General features: G+C 42.9%; 1 protein-coding gene across 3 annotated transcripts in view; it reads right to left on the bottom strand.

Annotated features, from left to right (window-relative positions):
• RASSF8 (Ras association domain family member 8) overlaps window positions 1-24,653 on the bottom strand; it is an 89,688-nt gene extending 65,035 nt beyond the window's left edge. For all 3 annotated transcript variants that reach the window (XM_054591320.1, XM_054591318.1, XM_054591319.1), the window contains exon 1: window positions 24,234-24,653. The gene's annotated coding sequence lies outside the window, so the exon portion shown is untranslated. The remainder of the gene's footprint in view (window positions 1-24,233) is intronic.
• Between the last annotated feature and the right edge of the window lie 1,159 nt (window positions 24,654-25,812).

The following is a 25,812-nucleotide window of genomic DNA, read 5'->3' on the forward strand; positions in this document are numbered from 1 at the left end:
CCAAAAAAGTTATAATCAAATTCTTAGTTATAAAATAATATGAAAAATCAAATTAGAAATAGTGTAAGTAGACAGTGCAGGAAGACCCCAAATCTGATGCAAGCTAGCCGAAAATAAGTAAATTTCAAACACAACCGAGGAAGGCAAAAGTTAGTCCAAAGTGTCCCCTTCCATCCTTGGGCCCTCCTTGCTTAGCGACTATAATCCTGAATGGAGACATTGTCTTCAAATCTGGTTACTAGACTAACACTTCATATAACTTAATAGTTTTTATAAAAAACACCGCTCATTTCCGGATTAGTTTTACGTAGTTATAGCTTTAGTGCAAAGGTGCATTAGTGCATACTTCCAAGTTTTACAAGAAAAAAGAGGACTAGCAGTCACATTAAATTTTTTTCCTAATGAAAATGAATAGGCTCTAGGCCAACTAGGTATCACAGAATTCCTGTTTCATCCTCTTAGATAAGATGGGTTAGAGGCTTCTGGCTTCAACAGACCCACTCATCTCCCAAAGAAGCTGGAAGAAAGACATGCGTTGGAGGCTGATGTGCCTTGTAAAAGGGCTTGTCCATGGATGGCGCACGATGTCACCGAAAAAGCAATGAAGGGGCAACTCTGAGCAACTCGGAGCTCAGAATCCTGTGAGAAGAGACTAACTAGACTAACCACCCTAATTCCTAGAAGATATCTGGAATCCAGCCTAGTTGGAAAAGGGATTCTTATTTATTTAAATCAAAATCTCTTTTCCTACCCATCTTTCCGTCTTTAAAACCTCATCACCCTTTTTAGTTTTGTTTTCAAGGAAATCTTCTGGAAGTGAATAGTGGGCAGTTGAGAAGGAGTTACCAAAACTAAAACAATCATTATCTTTTGCCTATAAAATAAAGCTATCACTATCAGAGCCAGACACTTAAATGGCCAAGGAGATTATGATGCTTATTCCCTCGTATATAATTCAAAATGATACCAACTTACATATACACTGACATTAAAATCTCTCCTTTTTAGATGTTTATAATTGTAGAATTCTGCGTAAGTCAAGGTGCTTTGGGTTGGGATGGGGAGTGTCCCCGTCCTGCCGCTGTCCTGGGAATGTGCTTGGGGTGCCTCTGATAAATGTCAAACCTGACAGGAAGTGAGCGACTCAGGCTCTTGTACCCGGTTGTCATCTCTCTAGCCCCTATGAGGTGCAGTCGTCTCCCATGCCTGGCCTCACGAACTTTTTGTGTTGACCAAACTCCAACTCACCATCCAAGAGGCAACTCAAATGTCTCACATGCCCTGCAAACTTCCCTCAACCAGATTGATTATTCCAGGTATTCCCAAGTGGCTGGCTACCTGTACTCACTGGCACTGTTCCCAGAACATAAGAGATGTTCAGTAAATGTCCACTGAGGCTTGATGAATTCAGAGGGTTTTACAGAATGGCAGAGGGCTCTTCAGTAATGCTGACATATTGTCAGTGAAAACCCTGTCTAGCTAAATGGTTCCTTTCATCTAGATACAATTCTCCTATGACCACATGTCTGAAAAGGAGATATCTATTACATAAGTAATTGAAATGGACGAATAATCAACACATTACCAATATGTACAATTTGGGGTCAAAGGAAATGAATAAAAATTAGAAACCTCTATACGCCAATAATTATATAATTTTGATAAAATTGAAAGGAAGGTTATGCACAGGACATTTCAAAATACGTGCTTATAAGGCATTCTCCAAATTTTGATAGACAGCATCCAAGACAGTCTCCCCACATCCTTGCTTCCTGGTCTTCATACCATTGTGTATTCTCTTACCACAATGAACAGAGTTAACTTGCATAGCCAGGAGGATATCATGAAAATAATGTGTGACTTCCAGGCCAGGTCATAAAAAGACAATGCAGCTTCCATCTTGCTCTTTTTTGATCACTTGCTCACATTAAATGAATGCTCAAGCTGCCCCACGAAGACGTCCATGTAGTAAGGAACTGGGGCCTCCTGCCGACAACCCATTCAAATCAGCCAGGCATGTGAGCAAAGAGCCTTGGAAGCAGATTTTCCAGCCCCAGTCAAGTCTTCAGATAGACTACTTACAACTTGGAATGGCATCTGGACTGCAACCTTCTGGAAGACCCAGAGCCACAGCCACCCACCCTAGGACATTCCTGGCTTCCCGAGCCAAAGAAACTAGGTGAGATTAAAAAATGTTTATTGTTTTAAGTCCCCAGGTTTGAGGCAACTTGTTATGCAGCTATAGATAACTAATATATTTATTGTCATCCACATAGCCTTTATTTAAAGAATGCAAATAGAAGCTATTGATGTAAATGAACACAATAACAGGTTATTGCAATTTCTATACACTGAACTCAAGCAAAACGGAATGATTAAGAACTAAAGAGCAAAATAAATTCCAGTTCTCGATAGGTGTTACTATCCCCCCTCCTCTTTTCCCCCATAAACTGAGTGAAGGAAGCAGGCCTTTCATTTGCTTGTGGCTGTCTCTTAATGACTACTGATTTGGTATAGTCCCTTCCTCCAAATTAGGCCCACCAGGACGGATAATCAATGGACAACAGCAGCATTTTTATTACTGTAGAAACCAGAAAAGAGTTTATTGCTCTGGCTGTGTAAGTCTTGTAGGTCATATAAGAAAAGGTCTAAAGATTTTGAAGGAAGCTAGCTACTCTCCACTCTGTCACCCTAAGGTGTTCAAAAGTTAAAAAATCAGTGGGGCAGAGGGAGAGCAGTGAGGGGAAAATGGGGCAACTGTACTTGAACAACAATGAAAAAAAGTTAACAAATCATGGTCTTTTTTTATTGAAAAGAGAAAAATCCATATAAATATTCAACTGTAAATAAAATGTTACAGTACATTTTCATAAGAGAGATCTGTTTGTATCCATAACATAAATTAAAATCATGAATATTATGCAAATATAAAATTCTCCTAAATTTTTGGATTTTATAATAAAAAGTAGGAACATTCAAGGGTCTTTTTCTCCTTCAAAACCCACAGACATGCTACGTCTGAGTATAATTCAGTTCTGCTAAAAGCCATATGCAATGTTAGTAAGAAAAGTACCTTAGAATCTGTATTTCCCTATAGAACACACATCAGACAAAAGCAACATGGGAACATCAGGTAAGCACTGAGAAAGGAAAAGTATAATCTTTGGTGTGGTCCAGTGATGAAGACAGAACACGTGGCTGAGCTGCAGTTTTAAGAGAAAACATCAAATTGATGGTAACGGGAGGGAAAAAGACCTGAAGACTAGAAGAGGAAGTAGGTTCCTTCTGCAAAGGAGATGTTACACAGCTGTCTTTACCGTCACTCAGAAAGTCCAGGCTCTGTGCACTTGCAGAAGAAATGAGGTGGGATAGGCACACCCCTGGGAGAGCTGCTTTCTAAGACCAGGAAAAATTTAAAAAGTTAACTTTAAAAGTTAAATGAAAATTTTTTAATTTAAATGAAGTAAATCACAGAGGTAACAAAACCAATGAAGTTGTAAACAGTCCTTCGACAGAGAGTTTCTCTAAACATGCTAAAAAGATTCTTTGGAGGTACCCTCTGTTTTGTGTTATATGTTAGATTCGTTCCCCTACTGTACCAATGAACCCTGTCTCGTTTCTTCTGTACAGTCCCAGCACCTAGCGCCAAATCTGGCAAACTCAATAGATGAGGGTAAAGGGAAGGCCAGGCAGAGGACAAAACAGGGATCCGACATGCTATTTCCCCAGGCGGCAATGCAGGCAGTTAGCGGATACAGGTTTCTCTTTTCCTTCTCCCCACAAAGGAAGGATTCACTGAGGAACAGGGCAATTTTTTAAATAGAGAAAAAATTAATTAAAAAAAACACACATGTGGCTTTACATTGTATTTTTGTATTAACACAGATGAAATCCTAAATATCGATTCTAGCCACCACCACTCACCCTGGAAATTTTTCTAAATACTGAAAGTTGCTCTAGTTAACTTCTTCTTAGCTTATCTGATTTGATTACCCTGCTTTATCGCTGCCCATTTACCTGTCTGTTCAGTGCTGCTACAAGACAGCAAGCAAAACCCCACGGCTGTCAGGACTGACGGTCCCGACCTGAAGCATGTCTGCCTGGATGCTTGAAGGTTCCTCCTGGTTTGTTTGTTTTTTTCCTAATGGTCTCAGAGAACTAATTTTAAAAAGACCCTACCATAAAGAAGAGTAAGTTCAAATGTGACAAAGACTCATTTTTAAAATAACACTAATTAATTTTAAGTGATAATGATTTTCATTCTCCATTTAAAATATGGGTTGATAGAAAAATTATAGCATACATTTAAAAAGGCAAAACATAGAGCAACAGCAAAGAATAAGCTACTGTTGAAATTGAAAACTACTATAATATGTTGGCACTTTCAAGTATGCTTTAAACAATTATCTAATTTTCTAAATTGAGCTGTTTCATAATGTATGTTAATCTTGAATAAATGTCCTCATTTCAGTTCAAAGAAAAGCATGAGCAACAAAGCTATCTGAAGTTCAAGAAGAGTCTATGCTTAAATACTATTTAAGCCAGGCGCTTGTGCTGATTATACCGTACATATTTCTGAAACCTTATCATTTCCTGTCTTAGTGCCTTAAGGAAGGAAAGCCTTTAGATTGTTTCTGGAATTATATGTCGTCTCCCACAGTTGTTGGTTTAGTTTGGAGTTCTCTTCCCCCTTGCTGACGGCATATGATAGTGACTGTTACGCTGTGTTAATAATGTTCAAGTTGGTTAAGAAAAAGAAAGCTAAGAGGCAAGACTGCATAGTTCACATCGTTTATCATGGATTTTGGTCAGTTCACACCGAGTTTCAGTTCATATCAGTTTACTGCCTAGCAATGGCTCTAAAAGTCAAGGGTCCAGTCTTGACCCCCAGGACAAGAAAAATGGCATAAACACCTAAGGGCCAGTGAGTAAGAATAAATGAAGGTGGGGGGGGGTAGGTAAAGAAGGAAAATGATTAAAGCAAACAGAAAGGAAATAAGTCAGAAGTGTGGGAAACATGTGGAGGAAGCTAATGGATGTCTAATCCCTGTACAATGTAGAGAGAAACTGGGTTAGGAGGAGTGGCCAGCAGCGGTGGTCACAGAAGAGGTAGGCTTCCCTGGCACGATGTGGAAACTGACAGCAGCCTGCACATCACAGGCTCCAAAGGGCACCTGGAACCACGAGCCTCCATGGTCCAGCCTGCACTAGAGTGAATGTTGAGAAAGAAGAGGAACGAAGAAGGGATCCTGGTGGCTAACTGGGCTCAAATAAAAAAAAAACAAACAACAACAAAAATGTCTAGCAGCCATCTCTTTTTTAAAACTGACTTTCAGAGAGAGGAAAGGAGGGAGAGAGTTGAGGGGAGAGAAAGGGAGAGGGAGAGAGAAAAACACTGATTTGTTGTTCCATTTATTTATGCATCCATTGGTTGATTCTTGTATATGCCCAGATGGGGATTGAATCCGCAACCTTGGTGTATGGGGACGATGCTAATCAACTAGGCTACCTGGCCAGGGCCAGCAGCCATTCCTAAATAGAGGCATCTCATGCAAGCCACACTTCAGGGAGAAGCCAGCACTGAGCTACCTGCCTCCTGCACTAAACTACCTGCCCACACTGTGCTCCTGCCATCTGAGCCAACCCTTATAAAGGAGATCCAGAAATTGTATATCAACCAGTAAGACTGCGGCATTCCCTGTCCACTCAGAGCTGCACAGATACAGCCCCAACAGCATCTTCACTGACCAATCAGATCAGCTCAATTATGACCAATCGGGACAGTGAGCACCAATCAAACTGTGAGGATTTGGAGTCCTTATTTGCATGAGGCCAGACCAATCATGAATCAGGACTAGGACTTCTCTCTGTATAAATAAGTCAACTCCCCTCTGGCTGAGGGAGCACCCTTTCCCTTTCCACTGAAGACAGAAGACTGCATTCCCCTCTGGAACTGGAATACTAAAGAAGTCTCGCTGAAGCAGAGCCGGCAGAGTGGAGCAGACAGGGGAGGTGCAGGGGGAGGCAGAGCAGAGTACACAGAAGCAGGTGGAACAGAGCAGGGCCGCCTCAGAGCTGTCCTGTTCCACAGCCGCGCTGTATCACAACTGAGCTGTTTGCACTGCTCAATTCTTCTCCTTCACTGTACCCCGAATTGGGGATTCCTGTTGGTGTTGAATTGGTGCCAGCAACCATCCACTGACACAAGAAATGTGAGTTCATTCACGCTGTATGAAATCAAGTCTCCAAAAAGAAAACTGGCCTGTTCCTCTACATGTTCTGGGCACAGACAGCAAAAACCACCCCATCACAGCTCTGCTGGAAAGCGAATTTGGGACAGTCATAATCTCCTTGAGCCTCATCTGCAGAGCTCTTGGGAATAAGCTCACCTGGTGTGTCTTTTTAATGACTGACACTGGTAACATCTCTACAGCCCTGGGAGATGCAGGATCTTGGAGGAAGATGACTTGATTAACAGAACTCATTAAGGCCACTCCTACCTTGGGATGCTGGGGAAACCAGACTGGATATAACAGCTTCTCCCTTTAGGACTGAGGATGGGCTCTGCTACAGGGTCACAGAGACCAGGAGAATCACTTGCTACAAGCTAGGGTTAGGAAAAAGAGTTTGTCTAAACATTTCATTTAATAGCACTTTTTATGTGCCAAGCCACTGTTCTATGTATTTTATGTATATTATTAATTCATTCCTCATTTCTGATGAGGCAAGAGGCACAGGGTGATTAAATAACCTGTGACCCGGGTCACCCTGCTAGTAAATGGCAAAGTCTGTGTACGAGCCCAGCCCTGCCTGCTGCAGTCTGCGCTCCCAGCCAGCCTGCCATGCTGCTGCTAGCCAGGGCTCAGAGTTGCCCTCCGGGCAGGAAGGTCTTCTCTCCCTGAAATACAATTTTTAGCCACCCCTCCCCAAATCCCCCATCTGTAAGATGGGAGTAAGACCACTTCTTTCCCAATGCAAAGAGTATTTTTATGTGAGGATACTTAACAAATATATGAAAAGATGCTTTATGCTATATGTCATCAGGGGAGTCCAAATAAAAAGAAGCTGATACTACACACGTATTAGAATGGCCAAAATTCAAAACACTGACAACAACCAAATGCTGGTAAGACTGTGGAACACCAGGAAATCTCATTCACCACTGGCGGGAATGCAAAATAAAAGATGGTTTGCCAGTTTCTTACAAAACTAAATATACTCTTTCCATAGGATCCAGCAATTGCACTCAAGCTTGGTATTTACCCACAGATCCTTGAAGATGTTACTGCTATGCCTCCCTGACATACCACAAATTAAATCTGATGTAGCCATAAGAGTAGGTTAAAGTTAACAAGGAGGATGGCTTTGAAAACTACGATACAGAAATAATTTATCATACTTTATATGGTGCTGACAAGTAAAAGCCTGATAGTAACAGCAAAGATCCTTTACGAAAAGCTGAGAGTCACTTGAAGGTGAAGACTGGTTTAGCCTTTGCTCCAGTGATTGATTTACACGCAGCAGCAAGGTCACGCAGCACACCTGCCTCATTCCACCTCTGCCGGCAACTAAAAACACTTCCAACATACAGGGGGACCATGCACTTTACCATCCAGGAGGAAAGGGCCTATTACTATGCCAGAACAACAGGAGTGAACTAAAACTGATCCAGTAACCAGGACATTGTCACCTTAACAATGCACCTCGATTTTCTTTTTATTCCCCTGTCTCCTGACAGTCCATACAAAGTACCTATCACTGCCTATTTTCTACCGGATGAAATCTAAATTTATAGGATAACATGCTTAATCATGTCCTTCAACGCCACCCCTCAAAACATTAAATAGTTACTTAAAGCGCGTAGTTTGATATCCTTCATTCTTAAAATAATAGTTTTCATAGATTTTAAATTATATAAAAAAATCACCAAGCTGAAACATCTTATTTCATAATTTTTAAATTAGCTTGAATTTAAATTATTCTTGCAATGAGACTGTGAAAACAGTCTGACATCTACATCTCCTTTTATGAAAAAATTAAAATTAGGCATTTATAGCTACCGTCCTTGCCTGGTTAGTAGTAGCTGGCTGAGGTTACTAGGTAACCAAGAAATCCTCTTTCACAAGCTTAAGAACTTAATACCATCCCCACCTACTAAGAGGAAGACACTGATCAATTTAAAGCACAAATCCACCTACTATTGTTTTCCTTAGCCAACATAGAATTTTTGATGTTTTTAAAAAGATGGAAATCACACAAAAAATCCAGATACATGCTTCTCTGGAAAAAAAAAAAAAGACAAAACAAACAAACAAAAAACCCCTGAAGATTTGCCAAAAGCTGGTCCACCCCCATTTCCTAAGGGCAGTAATCAGCAGGAGCTGAGTGGGGCCCGCCTGCCTTTAGGTAACCTGAGTACTCTCTCATTTGCCGTAGCCCTAACCACTCATCCTTTACACCCGGCCCACTTCGCCCCTTACTGCCATCTGCCTCACTGCTGTAATGAGTTTGCAAACACTATCATAAAGCCCTTGTAAATAAACACACACACCCCATACATACAGAAGGCTAAACACACCCATGACGAGGGCACTGGGTACCCGGAGCCTCGGGGCTTGTGGCTGACTGATCTGCGCGCTGTCTCGTTCTTTCCTCACTTGCAGGGACTGCTCTCCTTCCTCTTCCCGCTTTTCTCCCTCTGTTGGCCTCACACTCTGAGACCAGCTTTTCCCACTGGGCTCTTAATTAACTTTCAGTAGTTAAAAAAAAAAAAACCCAAACAAACAAACAAAAAACAAAAAACACCCACAAAACTCTCCAAACCTATTTTCTCATTCATAAAATGAGTAAATTGACCTTGCAGAGTTGTGATGATTAAGAGAAAATGTGGGTAAAGGACCTAACACAGCCCTGCACATGATGCCCACTTAGTTATTTAAATCAAAAACCCCCAGATAAAATAAAACCAATAGTGAGCCGGGGGGGGGGGAGAAACTTTTTTATGGAATTTATTCTGAGTTTAAAAGAGTTATAATTTTCTTGCTTTTAAAGAATAGGTAACAAATGCTATTACATACACAAGAAATAAATTCAGCCACATCACATGACCACTGAACCGGAGGGAGGGCGCCTGTGGCAGGAAGCGAAGAAGCCGCCTGAGGAGGGACCCGCAACATTTCCACAACTCCCCTTGCTGATTTCCAGGGCTCTCGTTTAGGCAACAATTTCTCTTCTTTTTTTTTCTTTTAGATTTTATTTGTTTACTTTTAGAGAGAGGCGAAGGTGAAAAACATCGATGCGCGAGAGATACATTGGTAGGTTGCCTCTTCCATGCTCCCTGATGGGGACCTGGCCTGCATCCCAGGCTTGTGCCCTGACTGGGAATCAAACCAGTGACCTTTTGGTTCGCAGGCTGGCATTCAATCCACTGAGCCACACCAGCCAGAGCAACAACCTCATTTCTTACAAGGTGCTTTTAATGAAGGCACAGGAATGATTAGGGACGAAGGGTCTTGCCCATGCTATACAGGAAGCATAATAGTGTCAACATAAGAAAGCCCAAACCTGTGGAGAATTTTTATGAGTTTATCTGAGCCAAAAGTGAGGACAGTGCAGGAAAGCAAGATCTTAAATGTGCTGCAGAATGGCAGTTTGCAGCTTCTTTTATGCATTTGGAATTAAGAAGGGAATTTAAAGAAGATCACACATTGGTGGGAGAAAGCAAGGCAAGATGGTTAAGATTCTGGGCTCTCTCCAGAGGGTGGTTAATGCCTTCAAGGGGTATTACTTCTGGCATTTCAAAGGTGTGTTAACTTAGATACACAAGAACAAGGGACAGGGGTGGCTTAAAAACCTTTCTCCAAAGAAGTTACAGGCACGAGGTGTGACTACCCACCATGACCTGTCCAGTAAGGAATTCATGATTTATTACAACACCTCTTTTCATCCGCAAGTTACTGCATTGATTCAAATTCTTTTTTTTAAAGCCCAAATTATGGCCCATTTTGTTGTGTGTGTGTGTATATATATATATATGTGTGTGTGTGCTTTTTCTTAAAATAGAATATATGAGGGACGTCTTTGGCTTCCCTTCTCTAAATAGAATGCTGCATTTAATTCCATTATTAGCATTACAGCATAGCGTCCCACCTAGCCAAAACAAACAGCAGCCAGCACTGCAGGTACTCTTATTAGACAGGTAAGGTTGGCCAGTCTGACTTCAGATACAGAAGGGTATTGGGCCTATTCCCAGACATTTAGGAGCTTAAAACTAACTTGATTTGACCTTAGAATTGAATAGAGTGTTCCGTACCAGCTCTCCCTATCAGAAGCCTCTGCATATTCAACTAAAGTCTATCGTATGGTTTTAAAAAAAATAGAATGCTAGAAGAGTTCCGTCTTCATTTCCATGACAGACCTGAAACTTACTGTCATCAATATAATGTCATCAATAAACAAGTACTTACTTTTGTCTATTTTCTCTTCTGTATCTCTTGTTTTATCAGACTTGGGGAAACGCCTCAGACTCCACACTCGCTCAGAGACACAAAGGCCAGAGGAGCTTAGGCCTGATCCTACTGTCACCAGGGAGCCACTGAGGATTTTAAACCACGGAGTGTCACAGTACTAGTCCCATATCCTACCACTGTGTGAATTTCCACTTCAAATTCTTCAGTGACTACTCTTCTGAAAGAGGATATGGTACGACCACCTCCAAAGTTCTCCCAGGGCCAATACCACCATGTCTTGACAGAAATTCCACAGGTTAGAATTTGACATGAGTGATTCTTATAAAAATGAGTGTTTTTGCCCATCCTATAGCTACCTCACAACTTACTTGTGTTGGGGGTGGTTGTTGTTTTTTTTTTAAGATTTTATTTATTTATTTTTAGAGAGGAAGAGAATCATCAATGTGTGGTTGCATTTCACGCGCCCCCTGCTAGGCACCTGGCCTGCAACCCAGGCACGTGCCCCACACAGGGAATCGAACCAGCAACCCTTTGGTTCACAGGCTGGCGCTCAACCCACTGAGGCACACCAGCTAGGGTTCAGTTGTTCTTAATTATGACTTTTGAAAGGTCAACTCTGGTGCTCTGGGGAAAATTAAAGAGTGTATAGTTGACCCTTGAACAACATGAGTTTGAAGTGTGTGGGGCCACCAACACACAGATTTTTTTCAATTGACCCACACAGTTCAGCCCCGCACTGTTCAAGAGCCACCTGCATTTGTAAAGCAAGATTCTCAATTTTTGAAAACAAATATTTTAAGTTGTACACTTAACTTGCTAAGTCATAGTGCTTAAAAATGATTCACAAAATTAACTCAACTACTTTGTTAATTTGCTGAATATCTGAAAGATAGAAAACAATTTTCCATTTAAATATAGGAAGTCAAGGATAAATTCTCCAATGATTTGGGTGGATTATTTCCAGATCCCCCCCACAAAAAAACAAAACAAAATAATCCAGTTGTATGAAAGAGGCTATAAAAAGTTACAGTGTTCCTTAAATGGGGGAAAAAAATAACAAGATGGTTATGGACAAACTCCCATATAGGCCAATTAGTTTCTCTGTGTAACGATTACAAATGTATCCCACAATCTGAGCCATTTCAAAATACTTAAGTCACACCCAACAGGGATGAACCCATACAAACGCCTTCCTGATACCAGAACAACATAGCTGTCATGCATTCATTGGTAGTCAGAATCGCTCCAGGGCGAGGCCATGGCGTAATGACATAGTGGAGGGAGCCCTGGACTAGACAGGGTCATGAGGTTGCCGTTTCTAATCTCGCCTTGAACACTCACTGCTGAATGGCCTTCAGCTATTCATCTCAGGGTTCCTGCGCTGAGTTCCCCAACTATAGACAGTCTGATCTGATCATTCCCTATAACTGTTATGGATCAAATCATACAATGACACAAAAGAGGCTGAAAAACTGAACTGTGTCCTGCAAAAATCTAAAGCAAGGAGAACCTACAGTAAAGGATTAAGCTGTTGGCTAGGGAAGCATCCTAAGAGTCTAGACCAAAATCACAACTTTCTTGGTAATCGGTGCTAGGCCAGGCGAGTCCCTGAGACATTACATCAGTTGGGCTTTCCTTCTTCCCTTTTCTTTCTGTTTTTGCCTCTTCCATTCCACTGGTATGATCAGTTTAGTATTAGTCCAAATAAAACATAATAAACAAATATCCTGGTGGGAAAACCAGCATACTACACTGATGTTTATGCTCCAAACGCAGATGGGCCCTTAACACTGCTGAGCTCTCCCCGCTTCCCCCCCAGGGCCCCCTCTCACTGAGCACTGCGGGGCCGCCTGCCCCAAAGCGTCTCGGCTTTGCTCAGACTCCCACCTCAAAGCCATGTGCTTTCATTTACAAGTAACCATCACCCCTCACTTCACAGAGAAAATTAAAGGCAACTGGATATAGCTTCCCTCCCTGATCATCCATCCTCTCTAACTCTGATTTTTAAATAAAGGATCTCACCATATGGCAGACCTTCTCACAGACTCATTAACTCAAGTTAATCCTCATGACCACGATCATCTAAGGATAACAGCATCACACCCAGCTAACCAATGGATGAGCAAACTGAAGATCAAAGGGATTAAAGCATGTGTCCACAGTCCCATGACAACTAGATGGCAAAACAGATAGAATCTTGCCCTCTTGGTGCTGAGTTCACGTTGCACTGAAGTGCATCTGTTTCAGCATAGCCCCAACTTACTCTCCCTCACACGTCCCATGTGGCCTCCCAAGTCTACTCAAGGCCTTGACAAATAAACTTGCCTTTGCCTCTTAAAAAAAAAAATCTTTTTCTGATTATAAAATACATGCTCATTATAGAAAAATTTGAAAACATTAAAAAGATGAAAGCATAAGATTAAGACATCCATAATAAAAAGAATGAACATATAACTATAAACAATATGGATGGATCAGACACTGTTGAGTGTGAAAATCAGACACAAAAGAGTATACGCTGTATGATTCTATTTACATGATTCCAAAACTATGGAATGCCATCGGAAGTTAGAAGCACGAGGGGGCCTGTGGGAATGTGGGTAATGTTTTAGTTCTTAACCTCGGCACTTGTTGTATGAGTATGTTCAGTGTGTGAAAATTCAATGAAGTGTGTACTTACAGTATGTACACACATATGGTGTGTGTACATATGGTGGGGAAAAGTAGGTTTACAATTGTGGGTACGTAAAACAGAGTTTATTCCTGTATTATTATTTACCAATTATTGTATTATTTTTCCATATGAACAACTATAAACCTACTTGGCCCCACCCTATATAGACATATGCAAGATATATATACAAACATATATAACATCATACAGTTGAAGTCAGACGCAGTGTTTACATTTTGATGTGTTTTCTTCTTGGTGCTTTCTTTTTTTCCTTTTGCTATGTCTGCTTTTTCAAAAAAAATTGTGATCACACCATATATTTAAGTTTCTATTCTGACACTTCACCTAACATAAAAGCATATGCATTTACCCAAATTACTATAAATTCTTCATGAATTTTTTAATGGCTGTATAACTGTCTGTCTGGTGCACGTACTATAATTTACTTAACTGCTATCAATTATTAAATGTTTCCAATGTTTATTATGATAAATACTACCGTAGTGAATACTTTTACCCTTTAAATCAATTAGCCACTCTCTTCACACTCTTTTATATATTCATAAAATTACATATTATAGCATACTCTGTCATATGTAATTATTTATATATTTACCACATCCTTATTGCTCAATAATAAGTTTTCCAAAACCACAGGCCACATCGCCCCTCCTAGTATCCTCCACAGAACCTACTCCTGAACATGGCAGGTACTTACTATTTGTTGAAGTGTTTTCAGAAGCCAAGTAAAAGCTCCATTCCTAACAGTCTCAATTTCAGTATCACCTCGGCCATCCATATAACATGAATGTTTTAGTCAGTTATATTTCAAACTCTTTGTTTAGTCTGCACAGCTAAATGCTTAGAGGGTGTTTAGCGTGGTTCCCCTGGAGGGTATAAATACTAGCCAGCATAGTGAATTCATTCGACAACTAACAGTGCCACACCCCAAGGATCCAATGAAAATCAGACAAACTCTTGCCAGCAAAGAGCTAAAAAGTAGTGGATAATTAAAAATGAATCCTGCTCTCCAGTCTAGCAGGAAAGGCACTATGAAACAAATCTGGACTCCTCCACCTCCTCCTCAGCTTCCAGATCACAACTGTACAGATGGGAACAAATGCCTGCCCCAGAGCCAAACTCTGAAAACTCTGCCTGGTGGGTGCCTTCTGGTTCCTTAGTCTGTGGCTGACTGTGCTTTCTGTATTTAAAATATGTTTTAAAATATTTTTACAAACATTTATTAACCACATCATATCTGCTAATACAAAAGTATGATACATGTTTCAAGTGCTAATCAAAAGGAGACACGCAATTATGATAGAAACAAAAGGAGAGCTTATGCAAAGTTGAGAGTTGTGAAAAATACTTTTCTTTTCTTTCTTTTGCATATGAAGATTGGGCAGAACCCTGAAGGGTGAAGATGAATGGGCCTGAGGGTGAAAAAGACTAACTATACTTATCATAACCTAGCAGTAATAATCAACCAGAACAGAGAAGAGAGATCTTCCTAATTTTTTTTCATTCTGAATATACAACAAGATGATCAGGGCCAAAAGTGGAAGCTTGGCCCAATGTTAGTTCAGAAGGCCAGGAAACTGTTCTAGAACAAAAGGGCTGAGCAGAGCTAAGGCTGAGCCCACTCTTGCAATTCGAGTGGTGAGGAGTGAACTTTGACACCAAGGGCTGCTAAGGGGCTCCCCAGGGCTCCAAGGAGACCGTGAAGGAGCCACCTGCCTCAAGAGATGTTTAATGCAGACAGAGCTGCTCCGCTTCAGAAAAAGATGCCCTACAGAACATCCAGCAGCAAGGGCATAACTAGTTATAAAGCTTCAAAGAACCAACTTGCACTCCTTGAACTGCATCGGGGGACTGCAAGCTTCAAGTCCTCTTAGTCGCTTTGATCTTGTGAACAAATGAGGTTAAGAAGAGCCTCTCAGAAGCTCACCTTGAACTGCATTGGAAATTAAAATGCAAAGGGAGAAGGGAAATATGCAGGCATATGGTACAGAAGAAGGGAAATGGACTCCTAAGGGAGTGCGCGCCTCCTGCAGGAGGAGGGGAGGGAGCCAGGCTGGGTTTTAGAGTATAGTGTTCTCGTGGGTAAGGGAGAGGTTGAACCATTTTTTGTGTGTGACCAATAGCATGTTTCCACATGTCAGCATCGACACATGAGACAGCTTATTTAGTTTTGCTATAGCCAGGCGCAGATGACAAATAAGGGAAGAGAGCTGGAGCACAGCTGAGCGTGGAGGCAGGACAGCCACCTAGCCAGCCCAGGGCGGGGGACCAGCGCCAGGTTTCAGAGGTTCTGTGTCAGAGCTGAGGTTTTAGCAAGTCAGTGACAGTACGAGATTTGTGCATCCAAGAGCTCAACTGTCTGCATGTGAAAGATGGGTCTCAGGTGGGAGGCCAGTGAAGTGGCAACAATCTAAATGAGATGCTAAATTAGAGTAGCAAATGATGGGGAAATGGGAAAGGGTTCCTCAGCTGTCCACGAGGTAAAATCAGAAGGAACAGATGAATTAATCAAGGTGAGGTGGCATGAGAAAGGAAAGATTAGGAGTAAGTGATGGTGCTATAAACCCAGGCAGGAAATAAAGGAAGAAGTTATGAGGTGTTGACCTTGAGGAACTGCCACTGGTTCGGCATAGAGGTGTCCAGAAGTGAGAGCAGAGAGCAGTGCCGGGACAGATATGAAGTCCGTCACCATACAGGTTGGAGCAAAAATAATGACAGTGGGTGAGCCCACTCATAACAGGAATTCATACATTCTCAGGTTACAGACATTTTTGAGAACTTGATGAAAATGCTCACCCCCCAGCCCAGAATGTACATTAACAAACAACATTTTGGGAGAAATAACAGGCAGCTTATGGGACCCCTGCTGCCCACTCAGGTTAAGAAATCCTGGGCCTGGGAGCGGGGAGGAGACATGGTAAGAAGGTCTAAAGAAGCATTTTTCAGCCAGACACTATCGACAAATTGCAAGGAACCAGTCTTCACCACCCAGGATGCTGAGCACCCCAGCCCAGCCCCTGCCCAGTAAACAGGAAATACCTACAACCTAGTCTCTGTGACAACCACAAAATGCCCCCACATATTTCCAAATAGTATCACTGTGTTTGAGAGCCCCTGGTCCAACAGGAGAGAAGGAAGTAACAAAGAAGTCTTAGAAAGATCAGAGATGGGAGGAAAAGCACATCTAACCTTTTGGTCACTGGGCCATCCCTACCTCCACCGCTAGCACATCATCTAAGCCATCCCTAGTGTGAACCACTGCAATCACCTAAGTGGTCTTCCTGCTTCTAGTTATTTTTTTTTTAAGTCACCATGGTGCACATTATATCCCAGAACTTATTTATCTTAAAACTGTAGGTCTGTATCTTTTTACCCACACCCTCCTCCCCACCCCCAGCTCCAGCAACCACCAGTTTGTGCTCTGCGTCTATGAGCTCGGTGGTTTTTTGCTTTTTTAATATTGCACATATAAATGAGATTATATCGTATTTACCTTTCTCTGACTTATTTCAGAGAGTATAATGCCCTCGAGGTCCATCCGTGTTGCTGCAAATGGCAGAATTTCATTCTTTTTTTCTGGCTGAATATGCAGTTTTGTATATAAACCACATTTTCTTTATCCATTCATCCACTGGTGGATTCTTAGGTTGTTTCCATGTCTTGGCTTCCTAATTCTATTCTCAATTCCCCTTGACAAGCCCTTTCCACAGGGCAGCAAAATGAGGCTCTCAATCTTACTGATTTTATTTAACAAGCCCTGTACTTTTTTAACACTCTCTATCTGTCATGCTCTGTTCTTTACGAATATTAACTCACCTAATCCTCACAACACTATGAGATAGATATCACTTCTATTCCCATTTCACCGATGAGACAGAGGGAAGTCACACAATTCCTCTATGGTCACAGTGCCAGTGAGCTTGGGGCTGGGATTTTAACCCAGGCGGCCAGCCCCAGCGTTCACGTTCTTCCCTAATACTCCGGGCTGCCCTCCACTTCATTTATTCCTCTAAGACCCGCAACTGCCTCCTTACTCAAGAGCGAAAACCAAGATCCTCGACACAGCGAGGCCATACAATGGGGACCCTCCTCCCACTACCTCTTCTACCTCGTCTCCTGCGACTGCCCCAAGCCGTCCCCCAACCCCATTGGCCTGGCTGCGATGGCGTGGGCACGCCTGCATGCACCTGCTCCCGGGCCTCGGCCTCACTGCCTCCTCTACCTGGAGTGTGCTTGCCCACTGCAGAGGTGGCTCCTTCGCTTCATTACGGCTTCTACTCAGATGTGCTCTCATGACGGAGGACTTCCTGAAGTCCAATATCAAATAACACCTGCCCTCCCGCCACCAGCATTGTCAGTTCTTCCGCTTTGCTTCATCTTTTTCTCCGAAGCATTTATCATATTAAAAAAGTGTAAAATCACTCATTCATTTGTTGTGTGTTTTGTTCTCTGCCTACAGCCCCATGAATGGAAGAACATGTAGTTCATTTCTGAATGAATAAAAGAATAAAGAAAGAATTGTGACAGGAAGTCACGAAGAAGTTTCAAGACAGAGGGAAACAGCCCAACAGTGTAAACTGCTACAAAAGGCTTTGGTTAGGGGTGAAAAGTTTCCATTGATTTTTGGCAATTAAGTTATTGGCACCTGTGGGAAGAAATGTGTCTAAGAAATGGTACCTGGCTGGGGAGTGAGTTGGCAGGTAACGCAGCAGAAGCATTAAGCACTCCTGTAAGAAGATGGCTGATAAAGGAGACAGCTAGAAGGAGCAGGAACGCCAAGAGAGACTGAGCGCCTTGCGACCAGTGTGGCTCAGTTGCCTGGAGCATTATTTTGTTGAATGAAGGGTTGTGGGTTTGATTTCCTGACATCTAGTGCCATCGGGTATTAGAACTTGCTTTAGAAATGGCCAAATTTTACCTTAAATATTGCAAAGCATTCCCAACCTATCTTTAAATAGTATTTCTCCCATCCAAGTACTAACTAGGCCCGACCCTGCTTAGCTTCCGAGATCAGACGAGATCGGGCGTGTTCAGGGTGGTATGACCGTAGACTAAATAGTATTTCTACAGTGGGGTTTTACAGATTATAAATATATTCAAATATTTTAAGCAAAAATAAGAGTAAGGTCTTACTTTTCTGTCCAATATCTATCCATTAAGGAAACACTAAGTTTTTCAATGTATATACTTACATCTGTAAGAATATTTTAAGTGATTTTCCAATAATAAATTTCTAGAATTATAAATAAACGTGACTTAGCTTGCAGAAGCCAATGGTAGTTAACAAGAGTGATAAGGTAGTTATTTCCCCCCATGAGTAAAACCTGCTGGGAACTATCACAACTCTTCTCTTGTTATAACCTATATATCTGATTTCTTACAGCACTGAATAACAAAATCCTTCCTTCCTTCCTTCCTTCCTTCCTTCCTTCCTTCCTTCCTTCCTTCCTCCTTCCTTCCTCCCTCCCTCCCTCCCTCCTGTCCTCCTTCCCTTCTTTCCCTTCCCTTCTTTTTTAGAGTAAGAAAAGGTTTATTAATTGACAAGGCACCAACCCAGAAGATGGGAGACCTACTGGTGCCTCAAATCCATCTTGCTGGACTAGGTTAATAGTTTTTAAAGGATTAGGGGAACAGGTATGCAGGAGTGCTGGTAGGGCACGTTTTAATTGGAGGACCCTGGAACTTGGCATTTATGATAAAGGGTATCAGTCTCAGATCTTCCTGGACAACGGACCCTTGACTTCTGAAAGGGTTCCAGTGTTCAAGTTCCAATTATGTCCTGGTCCTTGGTTCTGTGTGTGTGTCGCAGCGGGGAGGGCAGGGGCAAGACTTTGGTTCTGGGTGCAGCTGAAGGTCAAATTTCTCTCACAAAACATTTTCCTAAATGCATCACACTTGGACAGCTCTAGAGGTAACTGTCATAAGCTTTGTGACATATCTGAATGTGGCCAAAAAAAAAAAAAAAATGCCAAATATAAGTCTTCTAAATCCTAAAGCAAGACTGTGAAATAAATGGGTAATAAATATTACTGGTACTAAAAAGCTCCAGGCAACTTGTTCAAGGTCACCCAAAGTAACCACTAAGCATATGAACATGAAGAAAAAAATAACAAGGGCTCCAACCCTACCTTGTTTCTCCTCCACAGCGGTGGCTGCTCATGATGCAAACGTCCTAGGGGCACGCAGGCCTACCTGAAAGGCAGAGCGCACGGCGTGCCCCTCCCGGCCCCACTCCCATTCATTTTATACAAGTAAAACCAGGATTAAATAAGCACCAAGGCAAGGTAAAGGGTCCGGCTAGAGAGGACATCTCAATCTTGTCACACCTTCCTGTCCAGAAAACAAAGGGTAGGAAAATGATGGTATAACAGGAACAACTTCCTTGAGTGAATGTACAAAACACTTAGGCTTCCATTTTATGATTTTGACCAGGTGAAGTATTCACTCCTCTTTTGTGAGAGCACTCTGCCCAGAGCATGGCACAGAATAGAGTTTAAAAATGCTGCTTTAATCCTCCCTGTTCTCCCAACCCAAAGGCATCCAGCTTCTGGCTGGCAAAACCTCAGACTACAGACCACTCAGAGGTATAACTTTTTGGGGAAATCTAAAGGTTGAGTACAAAGAAAGAAATCCTAAAAGAACTAGAATCAACTGCCAAGTTCCCTGTATGCTTAGTGGCCTACAAGGTACAGAACTAGAAAAGAACTAATTATCCTCTAGGGGTATATGGAAAAATTCTAAAAGGAAACTAAAGTCCTAAAAACTAGTCAAAGGAAAATGTTGGTGATTATGTAAGAAATAGAGACTAGAAACATTAATAATAATAAAATAAGTATTTCTGAGTTGTAAGGACATCAAACTAATATTGTGTAAAGAGCAACCACATGACAAAAATACTCAAGCAAAGCTTTAAACCTTCCTTGGCTTTCAGAAGTCATGAGACTTTTTTGGCTAAAGCAAGAAATGCTTTAGTGAGACAGGGAAAAAGAACTTCCAGACCTCTAGGTGGCTCCCATTTTTAAACAACTACAGTACTCCTCCACTTTAATTAAGTGGTCAAATGAAACCTAGCTATTTATGCAAGTCACATCAACAGCTGGACAGTACTAAAATCCTTAAAGCTGTGACTCTCATTTTTCTACTACAGTTTTCCCGACCTTCCTTTGAAATCTAGCAGTGAGCGATCAATAGCTGCTGACTAACATGTTATCACATGACATGTGTAAAACAATGACATGGTAGGATTTTTTACTTTCAGTAATCCCGTGCTGATGAAAAAAGCATAATCATTTTAATGATGTACTTAGAAAAAAGGATTATCGACAACAGAAAAATCACAAGGGTAACACTAATTAAAAGGTGTCTCAATTTCTTACTGTAAATTTTTTCACAGAGCCTAAAAGCATTAATTTTACCAGATAGCTGCAAAGGCTGTTTCATATCACACATAAAACCAGCAAAAAAGGAACACAGGAGAGTGCCAGTCTGGATTTTCTGTTATGAAAAGCAGATTTAACAGTGATGAGAAGGAAATCTAAACAAAATATAAAACTGATATTACTATCTTATTCATTATAACAATAACTACTTATTGAGCACCCACTGCATACACCACCCCCACCCCACCCCCCAGGCAGTGGGTATTGACTAGTGAATAAACCAGGCAGCATTCCTGCCCTCAAGGGCAAGAGAGAAACATTAAACAATTCAATAATATAATTATAAATTGTGGAAAATATTAAGGGAAATGTGACTGTGCTATGAGGAAGAAAATAAAGGAGTTTTAAGTCACATGATGCTAAGGATGGCCTTCCCAGAGAAAACTTTATAAAGGGATATGTGAACCAGCACCCAGGACAAGAACTTACTCAATGAGATGGTCATAAAATAAGAAAAACCAACAGCATGAGCAACAGCCCTCAGGTGGGTCCACCGGGTAACTGCCAGTGTGACCGATGAGATGAAGATGGCAAGCACGGGCCAAACCACAGAGGGCCTTGTGGGCTCGTGAAGGATTTCATATTTCATCCCAAGTACAACTGTGTTTCCTAAGAGCTGTGACGCCTTTAAACAGCCAAGTGACGTCTTCTTCTTTCTCGGGATGCATGGGAAAGCGATCGGAATGGGTGTGGAGTGTGTGCAATGGGGAAAGAGAGGGGTGGCTTGCACTAAAATGGTAGCATAATGGGGACTGAAAAGTCAGACAGGTTCGAGAGAGATTTTGCCAAAAAGTGGATAGGACTTTGTGTCAAACGGGTCGGGTGGGGGTGACAGAACAAGAGAGGAAAGGATAATTCGAGCCTTCTGGCCTGAGCCGCTCTGGATGGATGAAATGAAAAAGAGCAGAAACAATCTGAGGTTCAATAATCTAGGTCTCAGTTCTGGAGAAGTCTGAGATGCTGCCATTCATTGCCTAAGAGGAGCCAGGAACTACAGTAGGTGTCCTGCTTGTCCCAGCATCCCTTTTAGTAGCAGTGTCCCTATTTCACAGGAAGCAAACTATAGATCACAGAGGTTAAAGTAGCATGGCCAAGCTCATTCTGCGTGGAATGACAAAGTCACACCTGCCACCCAAGTCTGGTTCGCTGGCTGCGGGGTAAGCATTCTTTCCACTATACAGAATTCTTGGAAACTCTCTCTACACTTTGAATTTTGAAGGCCATGATTGGAGCAAGCTAGCAACTCAACAAGAATTAACAGGTAATACGTTATTTCTTAAATCCAAACCCTCAGATTTAATGCATGTTTTCCTTTCTCACTCTCATCTATACCTGCAAAGAGTTCTGCAATCTTTTGAACACTAACAAGATATCTAGAACCTTAATGTTTTACCATAAATAGCAAAGCCATTGTGCCAGGAATCAACCATAATGAAAAGAGCAGCAATATCCAGCAGCAAATCATATTTTTACTCTCAGGTCATTACATACATCAACATAAGACAGACCAATTAATGAGCAAGAATTCTGAAAAACTAATCATTTCTCAAAATGAACAAGACATCTGAGTCAAAAATGCAGATCAATTAGTAAGCAAGAACTCTGAAAAACTAATCAATCCTCAAAATGAACAAGGCATTCAAGTCAAAAATGCAAGCCACCCAGGCCAGAAGTCTACAAAAGCCAAGGATTGAGATTCATATTTTAAAAAAAAAAATCAAAACCTTAAAGAAATATTAGGCAAAAAGAAATGACACCACAACCACAAAGAATTTAAAATCTGCAATTCCCAGATATCTCAACCAAATGTCAAATTCAGTAAACATTCACCCTAAAAACACTTAAACATTCTCTCTCTCCTTTTCAATTGCTATTCCCTGAAGCATGTTGACACTCTGGCAAACTGAAATGCCTTTCCTATCTGCACAGTCCCATGGTTTGCTCTCTCTCTCTTCCCCTCCCTTTCTCTCTCTCAGCTCTCTGATGTTCCCCTGAGTTACTGAAACCCAGAAATCAGGCTTGATTAATGAGCCTAGAAGGAAAAAACTCAATGCATTACTGCCAATTTTGTCTATATTGAAAGTACCAGCTCAAGACTCTTAAAAAAAGAGAAAATGATGCAGGGGGGCGATTTTTGAAAGGTTTTGTCATCTACATTACAAATTACATTTTGTTGGGTCTGATACTTCAATAGAATAATCATCAAATTATGTTCAGTCTTCTTAATGTGGCGTATGGTCACATGTAATTTTTATGGCTTGGGGAGAGTTCTCCATGGAGATACGTAAAATTAAAAATACCATTAATGTGTCCGCTACAAGATGAAGACCCACAAACCACTCTCCAAAATGATAATGCTGTGTCCTGTGTCCTGATCTCTTGTGTCCACCTCTCCCTGCAGAGGGCTAGCTGGCATTCACTACTGTCTCAACCACGCAAAGGACAGGATGCTGAAAATCCATTAAGAAAGCTTCCCATTTTCTGTTCCTTCATAACCTGATTGCTAACTCCTGACAACCGAAAGATGACAGACTTTAAAAAAGAAAAAGGGGGGGAAAAACCAAAAAACAAACTACCTGAGGTCTACCAAAATGACTACTTAATGCAACTGACAGAAAAACACATCTATACATATCAAAAGGCACTTTGTGGGGACACAACAGATCTAATGAAGAACTGCTGAGCCACATCATACTGGAAAAATCCATAAATGCTGGTCCTCACCATCACCAGGCTGGAGTAATTGTTTTAAATGCAATGCTTTGATGTACTGACAGGGCTAACCTGATGGGTTTCAATCAGCTTTGAACCGTGCCGTGCATATCTATTTCCCTTCTAAATCCCTAAAAGATCAGGGGCAATACTGACCCGCAATTATGTCTGATGCTTGCACTGTTCAAGATGCCATTTGATGCTGAGAAAGTAGTGGTTTAGCAACACCAGGCGGCTCTATGATGCTAAAATAACAACGCGACACTCAGTTATAAACCAGGTGCTCGGCTTGTAAGACTCAGTGCCGCACAAGGACCCACATTCAAAGCTCACGTCCCTTCAAGTGAAATCTCAAGTTTCCTACGATTTACCCTCTCAAAGTTTCTGTGTGCAAGAAGGACTACTTTGAAAGTCTCCTCTTCTGGACTCCCTTCCCTATACGGGTTGGCAGCCAAGGGGAATAGGGACGGAGTAGGGTTCACCGTTCAGACAAAATTTAAAAACCTATAAACCAATCATTGTTTCAGAGGAGAAAATAAGCATTTCGTCAAACCGCCACCCGGCAATCGAGCATCCGATTTCCATTTGGAGGAAAAAAATATTAGAGAAACCAGACACACATTTCCCTTCCCAACAAAAGTGGCCTCTAAACTCCCTTGCCAAGGACACTGGGAGGAAACGGAGAAGCGAGGAACAAGCTCGTACTTTTCAGGCATACGCGAGTGTGCGGCGGAGAGAACGCGCAAACGGGAACACAGCAGGGAAAAGGTGAACGGGAGGAAGTGGGGTGGGGGCAGAATGGGCGAAGAAGCCCCAGGTGCAGAGTGGGGATCTGGGACTCCGAGGTTCCAGCAGGAGGAAGGAGGGGTCCCAAACGCTGCCCAGAAACCGCGGCCGCCGAGTAAAGTTAATACTCACTCAGTTTCGCAACTGCGCCGCCCCCGCAGGCCGCCCGGCAGGACTGGCCGGGGCGCTGGGGACACGGCGGCGTCCGAAGCCCTGGGGCCACCCAGCGCCGGTCCCCGGCCGCGCAGCCCCGCGCGCCTCCTTCCGCGGCGCCCCGCGGATCGCGCTCCGCACTGGAGGGAGGCCCCGGCTTGTCCTCTCCGCACACCTCCCGGGCCGGCGCTAGGTGAGTGAGGACGCCCCTGGCGGGGCTGCGGGAGTGTGCGAGCGCGCGGGCAGCGGCGGCGCTGCAGTCGGCGGGAGCCGCCCCCAGCACCGCCGCCGCTTCTGCGGGCGGGCGAGGTCGGGTCAAGAGCCGGGAGGCGGTCTCGGTGCGGGGCACCGGCGAGCACAGGCAGCCGAGCTGGCGGCCGGCTCGCTCTCGCGGCCGGTGTCTCTGGGCTGGGGGCCGGGCCGGGGGCCGGGCCGGGCGGCCAGCGGCTCCGCCCCTCGCCGTGCCGCGGTCTGAGCGCGCGAGAGGAGCGGTGCGGGGGCGCCCCCCTCGGCCAGGCGCTCGGGTTACAACCGCGGCTCCCCGTCTCCCCCGCCCGCGCTTAGCCGGTTCGCCGGCGCCGGGAGAGACATTGTAACGGAACTGGGACGCCAGCGCTGCATTGTGGGAGCTTTTAAAACGGCGGGGAGTACGGCAGGGCCTCTCGGGCCCATCGGGCTACGCTCGCTCCGGCCCCTGCAGCCTCTTCGCCCGCCACGCACTCCCAGGCCACCGAGGCCTGGGCGCCAGAGAGCCAAAATGGTGAGATGACCAGTGCCTCACTGACTCTCACGAGAGCAAAATCTTCCATAGCCCGGGGTGACTCTCATAAAACTGCCCTCTATGGTCACCCCGGAAAGTAGGAGGCTTTCCCAGCAGAAGCAACCAAAAACACAAAAAAAGCCCTTCCAACCTCCAGGACTGGGTTTGAATTGCTATCGTCTGGAGTGGCAGTGATTCAGCGACCCCCTTCTCAGAAGCAGGCAATGACAGAAATTACAAAAAACAGGGAATGAATCAGACATTAGTAACCAAGTTTAGAAAAAGCTGGGCTCACATTCGGGACCCTCCCTCCCCTTAGTTCCCTTTAAATATAGCAAATAGTTAAGGAAGGAAAGAAACAGTGCTTTCATCTAGAAATGCAGATATGTATGTTGTTTTCACTATTACACCTTTTTTTGCGGGGGAGGGACACAGAATTACTCTAGTCACTGGACAAAATTCAGACTTTGGTCCAGCTTGTGCTCACATATGCCCACAATTCTGCAACAGCAATTAATTTGCGGGAAGGCGGGGGTGAAAATAATGGATGAGATGCAAGAAGGCATTCCAATGATAAAAATGCCCCTTTTAATTCTCCAGATACTTTTTTATTAATCATCAAAACGAGGATATTAAATTTGAAGCACAACTTGCTACAGCTCATCTTACTCAGGGCCCAATTTGTTTTGTTTGTGTTGAGTTTGGGGTTTGTAGGCCTTTTGTTTCTTGTTTTTTGACCTTTAGTTACTGCACAGCTCATTAGTTCCTCTACCTCGGAGGTTAACTGAGGAGAAAGAA

Source organism: Pteronotus mesoamericanus, unplaced genomic scaffold (genome assembly GCF_021234165.1).
Source record: "Pteronotus mesoamericanus isolate MK-2021 breed Mesoamerican mustached bat unplaced genomic scaffold, CSHL_Meso_final scaffold_21, whole genome shotgun sequence".
NCBI classification, from domain to species: Eukaryota; Metazoa; Chordata; class Mammalia; order Chiroptera; family Mormoopidae; genus Pteronotus; species Pteronotus mesoamericanus.